This window comes from Dermacentor albipictus, chromosome 8 (genome assembly GCF_038994185.2).
Source record: "Dermacentor albipictus isolate Rhodes 1998 colony chromosome 8, USDA_Dalb.pri_finalv2, whole genome shotgun sequence".
Lineage (NCBI taxonomy): Eukaryota > Metazoa > Arthropoda > Arachnida > Ixodida > Ixodidae > Dermacentor > Dermacentor albipictus.
Window position 1 is genome coordinate 52,638,354 of NC_091828.1, and position 17,501 is coordinate 52,655,854.

Sequence of the window (17,501 nt, forward strand, 5' to 3'; positions counted from 1 at the left end):
AATACTGGGCCAACCCACGGCGGAGGTGAACAGCATTCAAGCACTAAACAAAGTGAAAAGTGCACACAATATAGATAGAGCATGCAGCAGCGAGTGGCTTTACCTTTGTTCTGCCTGTCGCTACCACGAGATCGCTCGCAAATCTCTCAGCATACACCGCACCCTGCCCCTTTCGCAGATCGCTTTCAAGATATGGGCCCGCTCTTCAAGGCAAAGCGACGAGAACACGGCGTTCAAGATATGGTCCACGCAACGCATAGTGGTTTGACGTAGATGGATAAGGCACTAAAGAGCAGTATCAGCTTATAATGATCAGAACGTCATCAGCACACCTGGCGCTGCCGTCTGCAGCAGTCCGTGTTGCTGCGACGCTGCTGTTTATACCGGTCATATTAACTTCCATAACACTTTTTTTTTGTTCAAGTACTCTAAAGAGCCCAGGAGGCATAGGGGTGGGGGATGTTACGATTGGCTAGCGGGGATAGTGACCTTCTGGCTTCGCTGCAATGAATCGCTTCGTGAAGCCAACAACATACCCCCTTCGAATAGCCCTTCGGAGCCAGTAAGGCTAGACACGTTTGGCGGACAGGATTGTTAGCTGGTTCGCTGTCACCTTCAGGGACCAATTGGAGCAAGAAAACTCCTGGAAATGTTTGTTCTATGGCGTTCTCCCATGTACTCTGGTAAAAGTCACAGTCATGACAGATTCAGCAGCTAACTGCAGAGTCAGCTCAGGAAACAAGACGTGCCAGCTTGAGTCAAACGTGACAACACCTGTCTATGAGGCCCCACTCATTTTGGTGTGTTCAGTAAAACAAAAGTGCAAGAGTGTGTGAACCTTCGCCCTCAAAGGCGGGTACTTCGACGACTTTGGACGCTTTGGTTGGATGAAGGTTGGATGGCAGCTTTTCCTGGCCTAGGGATCTAGTAAGGGCAGAGAGTGTTTAAGCAGACATTTTCGGCTGTTCAGTGTGCATCTCAGTCATGCTAGACTGATCAGATGTAATGTTCTCCACTCTTCATGTAGATATTGTAAATAAATCCCCTACTCCTCATTCTTAACGAGAACAAGTTCCTCCCTTCAACAACATCCTTAGCATGAATGAGTCGAACAATGGTATGGGCCAGGTACCCTTTTCATGGCAGACACCAACTCTTACAGGGATTACAATGAAAGGAGCAAAAAATACCAAAAGTACACAACTAAACAAGAAATATGAATTGGAACAACATGAATTAGTGTACCCGTCGTGGTTGCTCAGTGGCTATGGTGTTGGGCTGCTGAGCACGAGGTCGCGGGATCGAATCCCGGCCACGGCGGCCGCAATTCGATGGGGGCGAAATGCGAAAACACCCGTGTGCTTAGATTTAGGTGCACGTTAAAGAACCCCAGGTGGTCAAAATTTCCGGAGTCCTCCACTACGGCGTGCCTCATAATCAGAAAGTGGTTTTGGCACGTAAAACCCCAAATATTATTATTATGAATTAGTGCAAAAAAATGACTTATTACAGGGTATATACAATGTGTGAAAAAAACATAGTGATGACAAGGGTCAAGGTTCCTAAAATACTTATCACAATGAGCTGTTTCACATTACAAAACAATGGAAAAAAATTTAAGTATAGATTACTAAACAGGAAAGCAAAATTGCATATTAAATAAGAACATCAAGAAATGCAACTGGAACAGAACAGCAAGGTAAGAGGTAGTTCAGATTTCTAGGAACAACTTCAAATTATGTACAAATGAGTCGTGTCAGATAGCGAGAAGGAGAGGTGAGTGGAAAATCGGATTAGTGTGGGCGAAGATGGGTGCGATTTTAAGTTGGTGATCAAGCCGTCAAGACACACGTCACAAGCTAGTCTGATATTTAGAGTAACGTGGGATAACCGGTTGGAGTAAATGAAAGAAGGACAATAGTGTCAGAAGCCTGCGTATATTGAGAGGAGCTAAATTAATTTAATATTTGATTTCCGTAACTCTAGATGTATGCGAGTAGTTTCTTGTGATGAAGCGAGCAACCTTATTTTGCAAAAGACTCGAGTTTGTGCTCGAGGTAGGCCTCGACACAAACTAGAGTCAGCGTCAATTAAGTAATTAACTAAGACACAAACTAGAGTCAGAGTCAATTAAGTAAGCGAGAAATTTTGTCTTGGAGTTAGCCGAGTGCAAATAGTGCCTTATGAAGCCAAGAGATGTGGTTGCTTTAGTAGAGTTTGCCGTTTTTACACTCTGCTAAGCAGCTGAGCGGAGCGGATGTGCGAATGCACATGCGCCCTCCGCTTAGCTGCAAGCGGGCTGGCGGAGTCAGAAACACGGTCCGCTTACAAGCTGCCTGAACAGAAGGTTGCTGCCATTTTTTCCTAGCAAGGTGGTCGATGCACACACCCACTCTGGCTTGTGCATCGAGGCACCTTGCCTGCCTTGCTCTTTACAAGATAGATTTGCACAGATGAAGACTTATGTCTGCTAGAAGGTGTGCATGCTGACCCATTTGAAAACCTCGCAGCGCGGGAGTATGTGATGCACGCTGTGCAGCATGTTAGCATCAGAAAGGATCAGATTGTATGCAAAATGCAAGCTCGCTGGCTATCACGTGGCATTCCCCAAGATGGGGCTTTATTTTCCACTGGATAAAATGGACCGGTAACACATTACAAGTTCATGTTTAGATGCTTTATGGACAAATAAGCTATATGTATTTGTTTTACTTACAAAAGTTTTACTTTTATAGCTTTATGGACAAATAAGCTATATGTATTTGTTTTACTTACAAAAGTTTTACTTTTATAGGTGCTTTTATTTTGTTTCATTACCCTGAATTCGGCCAGAAGGCACTGCAAATACGAAAGGAACATCAAGCGGAAAGCCAGAGAAGCCGAGATAATCTCGTGGGTGGCGGCAATGGAAAATAAACCTGCTATGAGTAACTACTGAAGAGGAAATAAGGATATCGGGAAAGAAACAATCTATTATAACTCAAAGGGAAGTTTATTACTTTCTGAAACGAGCTCAGGATGCCTTAGAACACGCACTTATACAGCAAAATATAAGAAGGAAGAAGCATGTGCTTGCTGCGGTAAAGCTAGGGAAACAATAGAGCATGCTTTACTAGAATGTGAAATATCTCCCCAGCAGTAGATTTAGGCACCACTGGCCTATACACCATTAATAAAATGTATCCAGAGAGGGAGATTAAGATGGACTGCAATGATTGTAATGGCATCATTGGAATCGGACATATGCTGGCGGGGTGTCCTGCGACTCTCCCCAACCTTGTTGTAGAATGGACACAGTGGGAGAGAAGGATACAAAGCGCATTGTTTCAGGACCAACTAAGGGCAGTCCAGGGGGCCCATGATGTTGCTGAAAGGCTTGGCCTGACAGTGCCAACGTGGGAGCGGCCCGCCTTGGCTTGAGAAGTCAAGCCTCTGGACCTCATTACAATAAAAGTTTTCACACACACACACACCATTGGCCTGCTTGAAGCCCTTGGGTTCAGCAAGAGCAGGGGGAAAGTAAAAATGTATGCAGTAAAGATTGGTAAGCAGCGAATGGAAGATTGGTGGACAAAAAGTATGGAAACGACAAACAACAGAGGCTTGCAAAGACAAAGTTCAGAAAGTTTGGTTATGGGAAGTCATCGTGGGTTTTTTTTTTCTTCGTTAACATAGGTCGAACATTAGGCAATACAAGAGCTTCATGGCGCAACCCACACCTCTTTCCAAAGGGGACACTCGTAGCACCTATCCATCCATCCCTCTGTTCCGCTAGGCTAGACATACAACTAAAACGTGCAATCACCCACCACTCCACCATGTGGCTAAGCGGGGAAACTTGGAGCGGGGAGAACTGTAAAGACACTAAACTAAAACATTCTAGTGAAAATCGCATCTACGCAAATGTTCCATGACAGATCGAATGACAAATGCACACCCAGATATTGTGAATACCAAGGCTACGGGCATGTTTTATAATTTTGTAATTACATAACACGGGTTTAGCTGTAGTCCTGAATCTGATAGCTTTTGTAATATTAATGTTGATTTCCGCTTGCTTACTGCCCCACTTACAGAGATTGTCTAGGTAAGATAGAAGGTAGCAGGTATCCTCAGGGTTACTAGATCACGCAATCATCAGCAAATAGTCTATGACCATAAACGCCTACCATTACTAATATCGTTAATGTAATCTAAAAACAAAATAGGCCTGAGCATGGAACCTTGCGGTACTCCAGATTTGACATGATTTAATGGAGACAAATGGTCATTGATGAAAACTGATTGCTACCGGTTAGTTAAAAAGTTGGTAGTCCACCTAGTTATTCTCACATGTATGTTAAGATCTGTCAGTTTATGAATAAGCCACAATTGAGGAACCTTGCCAAAAGCCTTCGCAAAGTCCACAGATATTACATTGATTCGATAAAAAAGATAATCAATCGTGTAAAAGTCCATGCTGATTGATAAAGAAAAAGTTTTGTTCTGTAAGAAACTTCATTAGAGCAGATGAAATGATGAGTTTGCAGTACATGCTGGTAAAGAAATTAGTCTGTAATTTGATGGGTTAGACGAATCACCAGATTTAAATATGAGAATTATGCAAGCTGCTTTCCAATCATTTGGGACGCATCCCGTGTCAATACATTGCTGAAAAAGCTTGGCTAAAATGCGACATATTGCAGGTTTGGATATCTTAAGAAGTTTAGGGCAGATGCCATCACAACCAGGAGCAGAGTTAGTTGGAAGACAATCGATACAGGACTGTACTACTTCAGAAGCGATATTAATGTTGTGCATGCTTGAATGCAAAATAGGGGCCTGAAAGCTTCTAGGTACACCAGTCTCATCTGTGAAAACGGATGAAAAAAACTTGAATTCAATAGCAACACGTGCCGGAGAAAGAATGTTACCATCCTTAGATAACGGTACCGTCAAGTTCGATAATTTGGGTTTCCTAAATTTTTGTGTCATTGCTAAGCATGTCTGAAATGTCATGGTTGAAAAATTTATCTTTGGCTGTTGTTGTTACAGTCCTGCATAAGTGTGCGTGCTCACGATAGGGCCTCCAATCTTCCACAGATGCTCATAGTTTAGCTCTGCAATATAATGGTTTCACATGCGTCACAAACCAAGTGCTTTCTGTGCAGGCTGTTATTTTGAATTTCGGAATATGCTTTGCTTTTAAGTGTGATCAGCCCATCATGAAGTACCCAGTTTGTGGCCGTATCCTTGAAAAGGGGTTGATAATGACATTCGGCTGCGTGGAGATGAGCAAGTGGTACAATGCTTAAGCGTACTTAAGTCCCAGAGGAGTTTCTGCATGAATTTTTCAATTGGTTATGAAGGTTTCTTACCTATTCAAAGGAAAGTGTTTGCAACATACTGATGTGGTACTAATTGGCTGCTGCTGGCTGTTGGCCTTGGTATCTTCCTTTGCTGTTGAGCAGCATTTACTGAGTGCGCAGTAATAATGAGCTGCACCAAATGGCTACACATTACTGCTGTACTACTCCAACTATTCCAAAAGGACCAATTTTTCTGCTCCAAAATGCACCACGACTACTTATTTCCTAGTCCAAATCCTTAACTGGCTAGGCCACCACTACATGCTGACACACCACCCACTGTGGGTGTGGGCTGTATTAGCCAAGTCTCAGTAAGACAAAAATAACTGTGGCACTGTTCTTTTTGAGCTTTGTTACTTAATGAAAAGGCTTTGAATTCAGGCCACCAGTGCTGCAATAAAGTATTCCTATTCCAGCCGCCCCACTTGTTAAGAGCTGCATGCCACCTGCATTACTGGCTGGGCCAGTCACTTGAAATCGGTGAACTATAAGGTTAGAGTAGAATCAAACAGAAGAATTTTTTTCATATACTGGCTTTGGACGTCCCCAAATTTTTGGGATGGGCCTGCTATAAATTTTACGTATTCATAACATAGGAAGGTTATGACGACATGTAACCCAGGCAGGCAATGCTTTTGGAAACGAACTTTAAACTTTGCCACTCCGACAGTGGTGAATAGAGTGATCTGTTGTCATGTTTAGCAGTACTACTTGCATCTGACCGCTGGATGTATTGTGTCACTGTTCATTATTTATTACATGTGCTTATACCATGTGCTCCAAAAAGATGTTCCAATCATTGGTGCAATCTACTAATACCAGCTACGTACTTTCGCAATGTCTCTGTAGGCATCTCTTTAAATCTTTTTATGTCTAACACGATACACAAGGACTCCCCTGTAATCACTGACACAGAAATAGTACAGTGTAGTTCTAAAACAAATGTGCTTAACTCATATTGGTGACAACAAATAGTTTAACATTGGTGCTGTCATAGGTCTGGTTTGCGATTACAGCCGACGTCTTGTGGTTGATTAAAGGAGTTCTTTAACAGCAAGGTCCAGCATTACCAGAGCCTGATGGCTTGTAGACCCACCATGTTGTATTAGTGGTTTTGGTGTTGCGCTGCGAAAGTGAGGTTGTGGGGCCACATTTCGACGGGGTTCGATGAGGTAAAAATGCAATGCCCGTGTACCGTACGTTGAATGCACGTTAACGAATCCCGCGAGGTGAAAATTAATCCGCAGCTCACCGCTACAGTGTGCCTCATCAGATCTTGGCTTTGGCACGTGAAGTGTCAAAATTTGAATGTTTTATTAACCGCAGGTACGGTGGCTGCCTAGTTCCTGCGTCATTTTAGATTACCTTTATCGTTAATTTCTACCTCCGTTTCCTCTGTTTGGGCTCCCTGGGACTAGGCCATAGTGGCTATGGCTAGACGCACCAATGAAAAAATCTACAAGTCTAGAAGCGTTGCAAATTTCGGTTCCTTAAAGTCAACTTTGCCATCATACACTGCAGTGAAGTATACCACGAATGCAAAGGGGCCACTGTGAGGGGACACAGCACGAATTCCTTCATTATACACATGCATTCCAGTTTTCTGTCACAGTATGAGCACGGAGACAACTAATAATCAGAACTTTATTTCTAAGAAGTCGTTACAATTTGTTGGGGTCCGTCAAGCGAGAAGCTGTTGCAAACAGCTTGAAAGTGCTTGACAGCACAGCAGTCAGTGTAGAAGAAAATAAAGCACGCATATAATTATATATTATATATTGACACGTGTATACATACATTTATTGGGCGACCACGTTTTGCCGCCTAACAAATCTTATCGCACAGCGCGGCACGCGCCTGCATGTATCCGAAGTTTCTGGAAAGCTATCGATGCTTCTATCCGCTGTCTGTTGTCGCTGAACCTTGTGTTATCTGATTTCATCGCGTGACGCGAATGGTGTAGAACTTTGTGGAAGGCACACGAGCCCCAACAAGTCTGGAACATTCGATGACTACTGTATAAAAGCTGACACGCTGGACCAGCTGATCAGATTTTCGACGATTGCCGACTGTGTTCGCTGCTATCATTGTGCTTTAAGTGTAGGCTGTTTTGTGTGCACAGGTTCGCCCAATAAAAGCTAGTTTTGTCTTTCACAGTACTGCTGCTGTGTTCTTTAACGTCGCTACCACGTGACAATATAGTGATATACTACATGCTATATTAGCTCGTGCTTAACAATGGTAATTGCACAGTTATAAAATAGTAAAGAGTGGTGGACAGTGCAACTGTATGTCCCAACCGAAACTAACATGAACACTGTGTGTACAATATATATATACATATATACACTGTGTTCATGTTATGTCATGTTCATGTGTGTGTGTGTCTGTGTGTGTATATATATATATATACATATAGAGAGAGAGAGAGAGAAAGAACAGCGCATTAGTAACTTCCAGTGACAGATATCCATACATTTGTTCCTGCGTGCAGGCATCATGTAATGAATGATTCTAGACCAAAAATTATTTCGCGTTTCCAGATAAAGACATGAACATTAATAATGCCTTGGTTTTCATACTTATTTAGAAGTTAAGGAACATTACAGGTTAGCGATTGCATTAGATAAATTGTTAGCCTTTTTGGCACGAGCCATCTATCCTGGCTGTAGTCCCGACAGTAATTTTACAAGTGAAGAGACTTTGTTAGAGGAAAAAATATGAATACAGTAAAGGAAGGCCATTCACATCTGGCAGTTTGAAAAGTGGTGATGTTGTGTGGAGGTATGGAATGTTAGAAATAATTCCGACGAGCACGTTTCTGAAGAAAAAGCTTGTGTTAGTGTTCACGGTGGTGCCCCACACACGCATGCAGTAGTTAATGTGAGACGCAAATAGTGCTGGGTAAATTTGTAATTTCAACAGTTCTGGAAAGAAATAATATTTTTAAGGCTGTTGTGGCTGGACCATCCCAATGAAGTGGAAAGGAGCGCGTTCGCTTTAGGAATGACATCGCAAGCCTCCAGACCAGAGACAAACAGGCTGGTATCATCCACATATAGAATGGTTGTTGCCTCAGTTTCTGCGAGGGTTCATCGAGCAATAAGGTTCCCAAAGAGCTCCAGCCCCATGGGAAGGTGCGAGGTGAAGTCCGGCAACACTCATGCACGCGGCTGTTCCCCCACTCTCCATTCCCCCCAGCTGCGCTTTGCTTCGCTGCACCGCTCATTCTTGGCTCAGCAGCCGTCCGACATGGAGGTTCCCATTGTTGATCCCGCCAAGTACGAGATTCGTTCCGTAATTCGCTTTTTGCACGCCAAAGTGACTCCACCCGTGGATATTCATCATCAGTTGACAGAGGTGTATGGCGACAAGTGCATGTCCGTTCAACACGTCCGAAAGTGGTTCAGGGAGTTTAGTGCTGGTTGAAAGAAAGTCCACGATGAAGAACAGAGTGGAAGACCGTCAGTTTCGAAGGTGGTTATCAAGATGGCCCAACGCAAAATGCTTCAATCGAGGAGGATCAACATCCGTGAACTTATTGCTCAAATTCCTGGAAGTTCTTACGGTACAGTGGAAAGAGCTTTGACTAAAGTATTGGGGTATCAGAAGTGTTGTGCTCAATGGATACCGCAGCTATTGACATCAGACTACGAGGAGAAACGCCTTGACTGTGCTCGCCAGTTTCTTCAAAATTGTCAAGAAGATAAGGAAGGATTGTTGGACTCCATTTTTATGGGAGACAAAAAGTGGGTGTTTCATTTCACTCCTAATATGAAATAAAAATCCAAAGAGTGGCGTCACCCAGAGTCACCAGTCGCAAAGAAGTTCAAGCTCCTTCTGCTGGCAAAGTCATGGCCACTGTTTTTTGGGATCATAAGGGGGTACTGCTGATCGATTTAACGGAATGTGGGACAACAATGAACTCTGAGAGCTATTGTGCAACACTATGAAAACTCAGGCAAGCTATCCAGAACTGCCGGCGAGAACGACTGGCAGCCAGTGTAACACTGCTTCACGACAACGCTTGACCTGACATCTCCTGTCAAACCCAGGAACTTTTGACAAACTTTGGGTCGACTGTCATGCCCCACCCACCTTACAGTCCGGACCTCGCACCTAGTGATTATCACTTGTTCCCCAAGCTAAAGGAACATTTGAGTGGCCAACGCTTCCGGAGCGATGAAGAAGTCGGAAGAGGTGAAATGCTTCCTCAACGGGTCGGCGGCAGACTTCTATGACACTGGGATACAGAAATTGGAGCACTGTATACAAAAATGCGTAGAAAAAGATGCCGATTATGTAAGTTTCATCTTTCCAATAATGTAAATTTCTATGAGAATAAACAATGTTGTCTATTTCTAAAACTGATGGGAACCTTATTTCTGGATCAACCCTCGTATGTCTATCATGTCATTAACGTAAATGTCGAAGGGGACCTAAAATGCTGCCCTGTGGGACACCGAACAATATTGCCCTGTCGGAGGAAATACTATTTCCAATGACAATGTATTGCCTGCAATCAAGCAGATACGAACACAACAAAATGTGTCATTCCGTGTACACCGTTGGCAGTCAACTCTGTTAATAGAATCTTGTGTTGCATTGTCAAAAGCCTTGCTGTAGTCAATAAATATCCGGACTACTAGGTTTCATTTTTCTAGCTTCTTGATTACCGCCTGTTGAACAAGCAGTGCAGTTTCGGTAGAGCAGGTCATCAAAGCTGTTTCTCCATCGCCAGGGTTCGTGTCATGCTCTCCAACCATGATTCCTCTCTCCTTTGTGCCCTCCAGAGGGGCATGATCATGGATCCCCAAACAAGGGGCTTAAATCACCACAGCAATTAAACTGCAATTTTTCGCTTTTAATATGCTTCAATGCAATACACTGCATAAGCTTCCTTGCTTAACTCAACTGTAATGCGGCAGAGGTGACTTTAGGAACACTTTCTAGACATACCAAACATTATGTGCATTCTGGTCGGAACTACACCTGACTTAACATTCCGACACGTCGGCATATGGATGGCCCTTGTGCAGTTTAAGAGCACGAATACGCATGCTGGTTGTGGCTTGAGGAAATGTGATTGCTTAAACAAGTTTCAATGCCAATGCCCTAGACTGAGCTTCACCACAATGCAGTTGTGTTATGCACTGGAGCTTCCGTTATGTATTGCGGTCCATCACTGCAGCAACGTCAGAACCAGCTTTGAATGGGTGTCAGGTGAGTTATTAGATGTCTCGGTGCTCATACTGTGACAGATGACGGCACATGTGCGCATGTATAGTCAGGAACATGTGCAAGGCTGTGTTGCAGTCTCGTATACGGAGCTTGCAAGATGGGCGAAGCAAGGGCCCAAATCACCACAACCCTGCCGGAAATAGCTCTAAATCCCTGCTTGTACACTTCTTAGGGTCTCGGTGCTTTTACCGTAACCGGAGATTGCACATATAATAGTATATTTTCAAAACTGAGCTCATTGGAACATCTTCCTGTTCATGCTACGCACACAAAAATGAGGAAAAAGAGAAAAATTATGCAGATCCCACACCCTGTGGGAATTGATGTAAGTCAAGCTTTCCATGCTGGATGCTCTGATTGATGATAATTAGCAGTGTTGACGGCTAAAGCTTAATTTCTTCAACATTTAGGCTAACATGAGATTGGTGAATTGATGTTAAACGTTACCTTGTGGGTACCACTGCTGTTTGCCTGCGTAATAGGCAGAACACACAGGGAGAGGTGTTTGCATGAGGCATTTTAGTGGGCCATATCTTATAACCCCTGAGAGGGTTGAGTGTTGTCATTTCCTCATATGGCACATCGCGTTATGGCAGAAGTATTAAACTTGAATTGGATTATGGGGCTGTACGTGCCAAAACGACACTCAGATTATGAAGCACGGCATAGTGGCAGACTCCAGATTAATTTTGGCACCGTGATGTTCTTCAATGTGTCCCAAAATCTAAGTGCACATGGGTTTTCTATTTCGCCCCCGTCGAAATGTGGCTCCCACGATTGGGATCAAATCCATGACCTCTCGCAATGCCATAGCAGCAAAGCTAATGCGGCAGGCACAGAAGTGTTGATTTGACGGTCAACCACTTCTGTAGTGTTTCCTGGACGCTGCGGTGCATTTTAATTAATGCGGCTCTGCTTCTGCACGCCCTGTGCGAGTTGCCCGCTTGACATATTTGCATGGTGTTTATTTTTTCAGAAATAGCAGCAACATATTGCACTGTGCCTTGAACATAAGCACCCTACAACCGCTGTTGTATGTTAGTGGAGTTTCCTTGCCTTCTCATGTCACTTCCCCCATCTTATACGGGAACTGCCTCTTCTCCTCCCTCTTCTCTCTACAGTTCTATCTGTGTCCCCTCTCGCCTCGCACGTAAGCGCTGCAGTTTCTTCTGTGCTTCCGAAAGGAGTCACGGATAATTGCAGCTGTCAGGTGGCTAATGTGACAACGGCCGGGGAGCTCCAGAGGGCATTGTGCACATTCGATGCAGTGGGGTGAAAACAAGCTTCTCCCATCTCCTTTCCTCTCTTACTTGTGCCTGTCATGTATATACACACTCTGAACACCCCCCCCCCCCCCCCCTTCCCGACGTGGCATGTGTGACATTAGCAGCTGGAGTGGGAAAGTCAAAGGAAGAGACACATGCGTAAAGGATTCTATGCTTACCCAATGAGGAAACCCGTCCGTCACGTAAGACGATTGCTTTCAAGATAAGGCCGGCATGAGCGAGCGAATTGTAAGATCAGGCCTGCGCAGCCGCGCCATAAGCAGCGGCCGCTGATGTACAGTTGATAATGGTTTGCATCGGGAGGAGGCAGCATCATTGACCACATCTACGTATGACGTCTACCTAACGTGACACTGTTCAATTACGTCACGTAGAACAGCATGCATTGGCCAGAGCTCATCTTCCATGAAGCAGCAACATCATCCAAACGCACCATGATATAAAAGGAGTGAACAGTGCTACTACTGGCCTCTGCTTCATACTCATGCTGGTCTTGGTTTAACATTTTGGTGTTGCATCTGCGCTTCTCCATTTCATGATTTTTTCGTGGCATTTCTCGCAATTATATGAAACGCAGCAGCATATGATGACAAAACAGTAGGTGATCAGTAGCAAATGCTTATGCATCATTTAGATAACTCCGACAGGATACTCTGCATGTAATTTTATCTTTTTCCACTTTCAGTATGCTTCAGCGCTATGGTATGCTTGACCGCGTAACCTTGCTATGTCCAGTGTTTGTGACCCTTTCCCACTGTTGGTATACTTCATCACAATGCTAAGTGCATAGTTGAATGCGTAACACCACTGTATTGGGATGAGGCTAACTTATGGGTCTGACATTAGACAGCTTTAATTTAGCGTACGCAGCTGTAGCGTATGCCATAGTATATATAGCGTATGCTAATCAGCACACATTTTTTTTAGTTTTAGTTGGCCTGTGAGATGTTCAGATCTCAGAGGCCATGTGCCGTCATTGCGGCTATCTCCCGACTGTAGCTATAGGTGGTGCTAACATGTCGGATGTTTCTTTCGTTAGGCTTCGACTCACTCGAAACGAGAAGCGATCTCGAAAACACTACAAGGTTATCCATAATACTCTGTCATCGTTGCAGCCTGAGACTAAGCGAAAGCCATTTACACAGTCAGTTGCTAAGAACGAAGTCCATATACAAAAGCAACGCCAAATTCAATTCGAAGCTGGCAGCCGGGGCCGCCGCCATGTTTCACGCAAATTCCGCAAACCACACAAAGACGCTAATGCTAAATCTGAGAAATAGGGTGTGTACGCTATATGCAATGGGTCGTTTAGCGTTCTGCGCATGCGCAGTGATGTACGCTAAACTAAAACTGTCTATTATGCAGCACATTTTAGATGCTTGCTGGTTTTAAAGTCCGAAAGCTGAGATAGAACAGCGTCACACACTATCACGTGAGGAAAACGAACCGCTGCATGCAGCAAGTAGCGTCAGCATAAGCACTAGATTACAATCGAACAGCTCTACAATGAAGACCACAATTAATTTGCCTGTGAAACAAAGAAACTTATGCGTCCCTGGCGGCTGATTTATGTTTATAAAACGAATGCCGCAGCAGTGCCGCCACTGCCCCGCGAAGATGTCACCAGGGTAAGCTGTGCCCTAGCGCTAACAGCAGTGTATTTGAAGAGCGTGCTGATATTACTAGTTCCGTTGCTCTGCCCCAGGATTCACTCACCTCATATGCTACTTGTAACGGACCAACGGCTGACGAATGCATGGATAGGCCGCGAATGTCAACGAAGGCGACCAAAAATTTTGTAGCAAGGGAGGCTTAGGGGCACTAGACAATCGGGGGCTTAGCTTTGCATGGTTCCTGCATTTGTTTGGAGAGCAAGCCGGGAACCTCAATGGAGCACAGCGTGGCTACAGTAGAACATGCTGTCAAGGATATTTTGCAGAGAAAGATTAGCGGTCTATTTCATTAAGTCTCTCTTGAATTCTTGTTAAAGATTTTCTTTTGTTGAAAGTGCTTAGCTATTGTGAGCAGTGAGCTGCGCAACCTTTAAAACAAAGTGACCTGCATAGCGAAGGATTTTGAAGGTGCGAGCACTTTGTTAAAAAGGCTTTGACTACATAGATACATTCAGAGCAGCGCTTTCTGCCCTTTAGCCCATGCAGAATTTGTAGGTCCTATTTGCGCCACCAGGATCTGCCAATGTACTGCAGTGAAGCCTTTAATATGTGTCCCAATGTCCAATGCTGCGGAGTTCAATATATCCATTTACTGTCTGAGCAAGTTTGATGTATGAAGTTTCATATACATGTAATTCTCTTGGTGATTCACCACCTGTTATTTAAGCAATAATTCTATTTATAATTGTTTCATACAACAAGGTTCAATTGTAATGAATTATTGCTATATGACATTCTTCCCATTATTATAACTAGTACTCTCAAGCTTCGAACCTCCCAGCTTCCTCATACAGTTGGCCAATGTGACAGTACACCTGACACAACAAGCCATGTCATACACTTACTCTGTGCATATTCACAGCCCATGCAAGCTTGTGCTGAAAGCTTGTTGCTGCTTGCAGAGGTAAACATTTCACTTGACTGTTGTAATGATCTCGCTGACTATGTGACAGAATAAACAATTACTCCACAATAAAACATAGTATGAGGCCATTTTGTAAACATGAGTTTGAAGTAAAACTGTGCCATGCATCGTCGAAAAAGGAAAACAACATTACAGGGATGAGCATAGTTATCGTGGGCTTGTCTCTATAGCTTTTATGTCTTGCTTTGTCCACATTATGCTGCACAGTTTTAGTTGAAGCGGTTATTGGCTGGCAGACGTCTTCCCATCATGTTACTACGAGTTTTGATGAAAGCAGTCTTGGCTAGCCTCTCTAGCCCTGGTTCTCTGGCTTAGGTGCTGGTGCCTCCAGTAGTTCAGATTTGAATGGGTGCAAATTAATTTTCCCTCTCAGTGAAATCAGGGGAGGCGCTGCGATCGCCGAGGAGTGTAGACGTGCTCGCGTCGGCTCTGTGTTCGTGAAATGATTTTGCAGCATTTTCTTGCGAATTGTGGCCTAATTTTTACACCAGTCGATCCGTGAAGATACCAGGACTCCGTAGACGCCTCATTTTCAGGTGGAACACTCGATTTCCCTGTGCTACGGACATTTTCCTGTGCTGCGAACGTTTTTGTGAATCGCCCACACCGCCGCCGCACGTGCACGCCGGGCGCACCGGATGCGCGGCGCGCACTCGAGCGAGTTCCGTATCGCCGATCAAGTTTCTCTGCCCCAGCAACGAGCATGGAGCTCGAAGTGGCCGCCGAGACGGGCTGGCGAACAACTCGCCTTCGCCAACCGGCGAAGCTGAGGGACGACTCTTCACCCCAAAATGACTCTACCCAAACCTCAAGCACTCGTTCTCGTTCCAAGACCAGGCCACCAGTCAAGGCACAAGTTCTAAAGGCTGGACGCATGCCTCCGCTACCTTCCAACCAAATCAAAATTATCATTCGCCCCAAGGGAGCCCTCAACATTGCCAAAATTGGTAGTCCTACCGTGACTACAGCCGTTCTCCAAGCCGCACAGCTCAGCCCAGCAGATATTCAGCAAGACACGGTGTGCCCCAACACCCAACAAAACATTGTCGTTGTAAGTACGCCAAGTCTGCAGAACGCCGACCGGTATGTCTGCATAAAATCAATTCAAGTCAATGGGGTCACGCACGATGTTAACGCGTATGAGACGGCCGCCGAGGACACCACGAAGGGAGTCATCTGCGGAATCCCCCTCTCCGATACCCCACAGCAAGTCAACGCCAATATCATCAATACCCACAACCCCCTCGCACTAGCCGCAAAATGCATTGGAACAACAACCACCGTTGTTATCGCCTTCAGTGGCCCCGACGTGCCATATCTGGTCTGTTACGGAGCTACCTTAATCCCATGCTCATTATTCCGCAAGCAAATAGAAATTTGCTACCAATGCGGCCGCCTCGGACATCGCATGGATGTCTGCCCTTTTCCCAATAACAAGATCTGCAGAGGTTGTGGAGCCCGCAACCCACCTCCCGATCACACGTGTAACCCCAAATGGTCACTGTGCGGCGGCCCTCATCTTACAGCGGACAAATCATGTACGGCTCGCTGCAAGACACCATACGTTATTCGCAAGCGCGTTGGGGAACGCCGAGCTGCAATGCAAGCCACCCTTCAAGAAAGCGACTTCCCGCCCTTGAACTCCAAGCCCCGCTCCAGATCTCGGACTCCATCACGCTCGAGGCAACATTGTTCCCGGACCCCTTCACGTTCGAGACAGCGCCGTTCCCGATCCAGATCTACCTATACCCCACCCGCCAAGTCTCCTACTAACAAGGTGAGCTTTGCAGAAGCCCTTAAGGGCACCTCGCGAGAGGGTCGCAACACACCTTCTCCACAGTCCACGAGCACCAATGATAACGCAGAGATAGCTCACCTCAAAAAAGAAAATGCCATTATGCGCGACCTAATTCACAAGCTCTCGCAAGAGGTTCGCGATCTTAAACAATCCAAGACACCTGCTCCTACACCACCCACCAAAGCGTCCCACTCCTCTAGCCACGACGCTCTACTGACACCAGCCCCCAAAAAGCGGGCCCTCCAAGAGGGAGCCACAGGCCAAGTGCGCTCAGAGGTTAAGGACATGCTAGTCTCACTTCAAAGCACGATGACTGCACTCCAGAACGCAGTCAAATCCATGCAACACGCCGTTCTCGCACTGGCACAGTGCGTCACAAACATTGAAACCCATGTACAAACTCTCCCCGTGCCCGCTCATCCTACCCTCCAAACCCCCCGCACTGCCCCTGACGGCATCCCCCAATCCCCATCATGGCCCACACTAACAGAGATACACTTATCTGGCAGTGGAACTGCCGAGGCTATCTCCGCAAACAGCCAGTCATCCGTCAACACCTTCGTACCCTCACCCGGCAACCGGACGTCATCATGATTCAGGAAACCCATACCGATTCGGTCACCCTCCCAGGTTACCAACCTTTCATCCCGATACATGCTTCTCGCCGCCTCTGCACTTTCGTCCACAAGAGAATCACCGCCATCGAACACAATCTCCACGACCGAAACATCGAACACCTTCTCGTTGAACTTATCCCCACCAGGAGATGTAAGGAAAGTATTTTTCTCCTTAACGTGTACAGCTATCCCTCTGCCAAAGTTCGAGGCCGTTTTCTCACCCTCTTCCAGAAGGCCCTTAACGTAGCTGGCACCAACCCCCTCGTTATTGGTGGAGACTTCCATCTCCCCCACACGGTATGGGGATATGGCTACTCGACGACGGCGGCTCAAAACCTTTGGAAAGACTCCCAAGACCTCGGCCTCACTTTCATTACAGACCCCACGTTCCCCACACGCCTCGGTAGCTCCACTTCCCGCGACACGACCCCCGACCTGACATTTACCAAGAACGTCACCAACGCTCAATGGAGCAACACACAACATGATCTCAGTAGTGACCATTCCATCATTGCCATACTTATCCCTCGGATAGCTGCAGTTACTGCCAAACCCCGTGAGTTCACTTGGGTTGACTGGGATGCATTTCGCAAGCATCGATCCGCTGACCAGC

At 45.5% G+C, this 17,501-nt stretch overlaps 2 protein-coding genes and 1 long non-coding RNA gene across 12 annotated transcripts in view; 1 reads left to right on the forward strand and 2 right to left on the reverse strand.

The window, feature by feature from the left end:
* Nucleotides 1-1,062, forward strand: part of LOC139048784 (uncharacterized) — a 44,012-nt gene extending 42,950 nt beyond the window's left edge. For all 4 annotated transcript variants that reach the window (XR_011507930.1, XR_011507927.1, XR_011507916.1 and 1 more), the window contains one exon: nt 179-1,062. The gene's annotated coding sequence lies outside the window, so the exon portion shown is untranslated. The remainder of the gene's footprint in view (nt 1-178) is intronic.
* Nucleotides 1-17,501, reverse strand: part of LOC139048782 (zinc finger protein 84-like) — a 208,407-nt gene that overhangs the window by 98,282 nt on the left and 92,624 nt on the right. The gene's annotated exons all lie outside the window — the stretch shown is intronic.
* The window catches only part of LOC139048785 (uncharacterized), a 34,532-nt gene that overhangs the window by 6,915 nt on the left and 10,116 nt on the right, over nt 1-17,501 (reverse strand). The gene's annotated exons all lie outside the window — the stretch shown is intronic.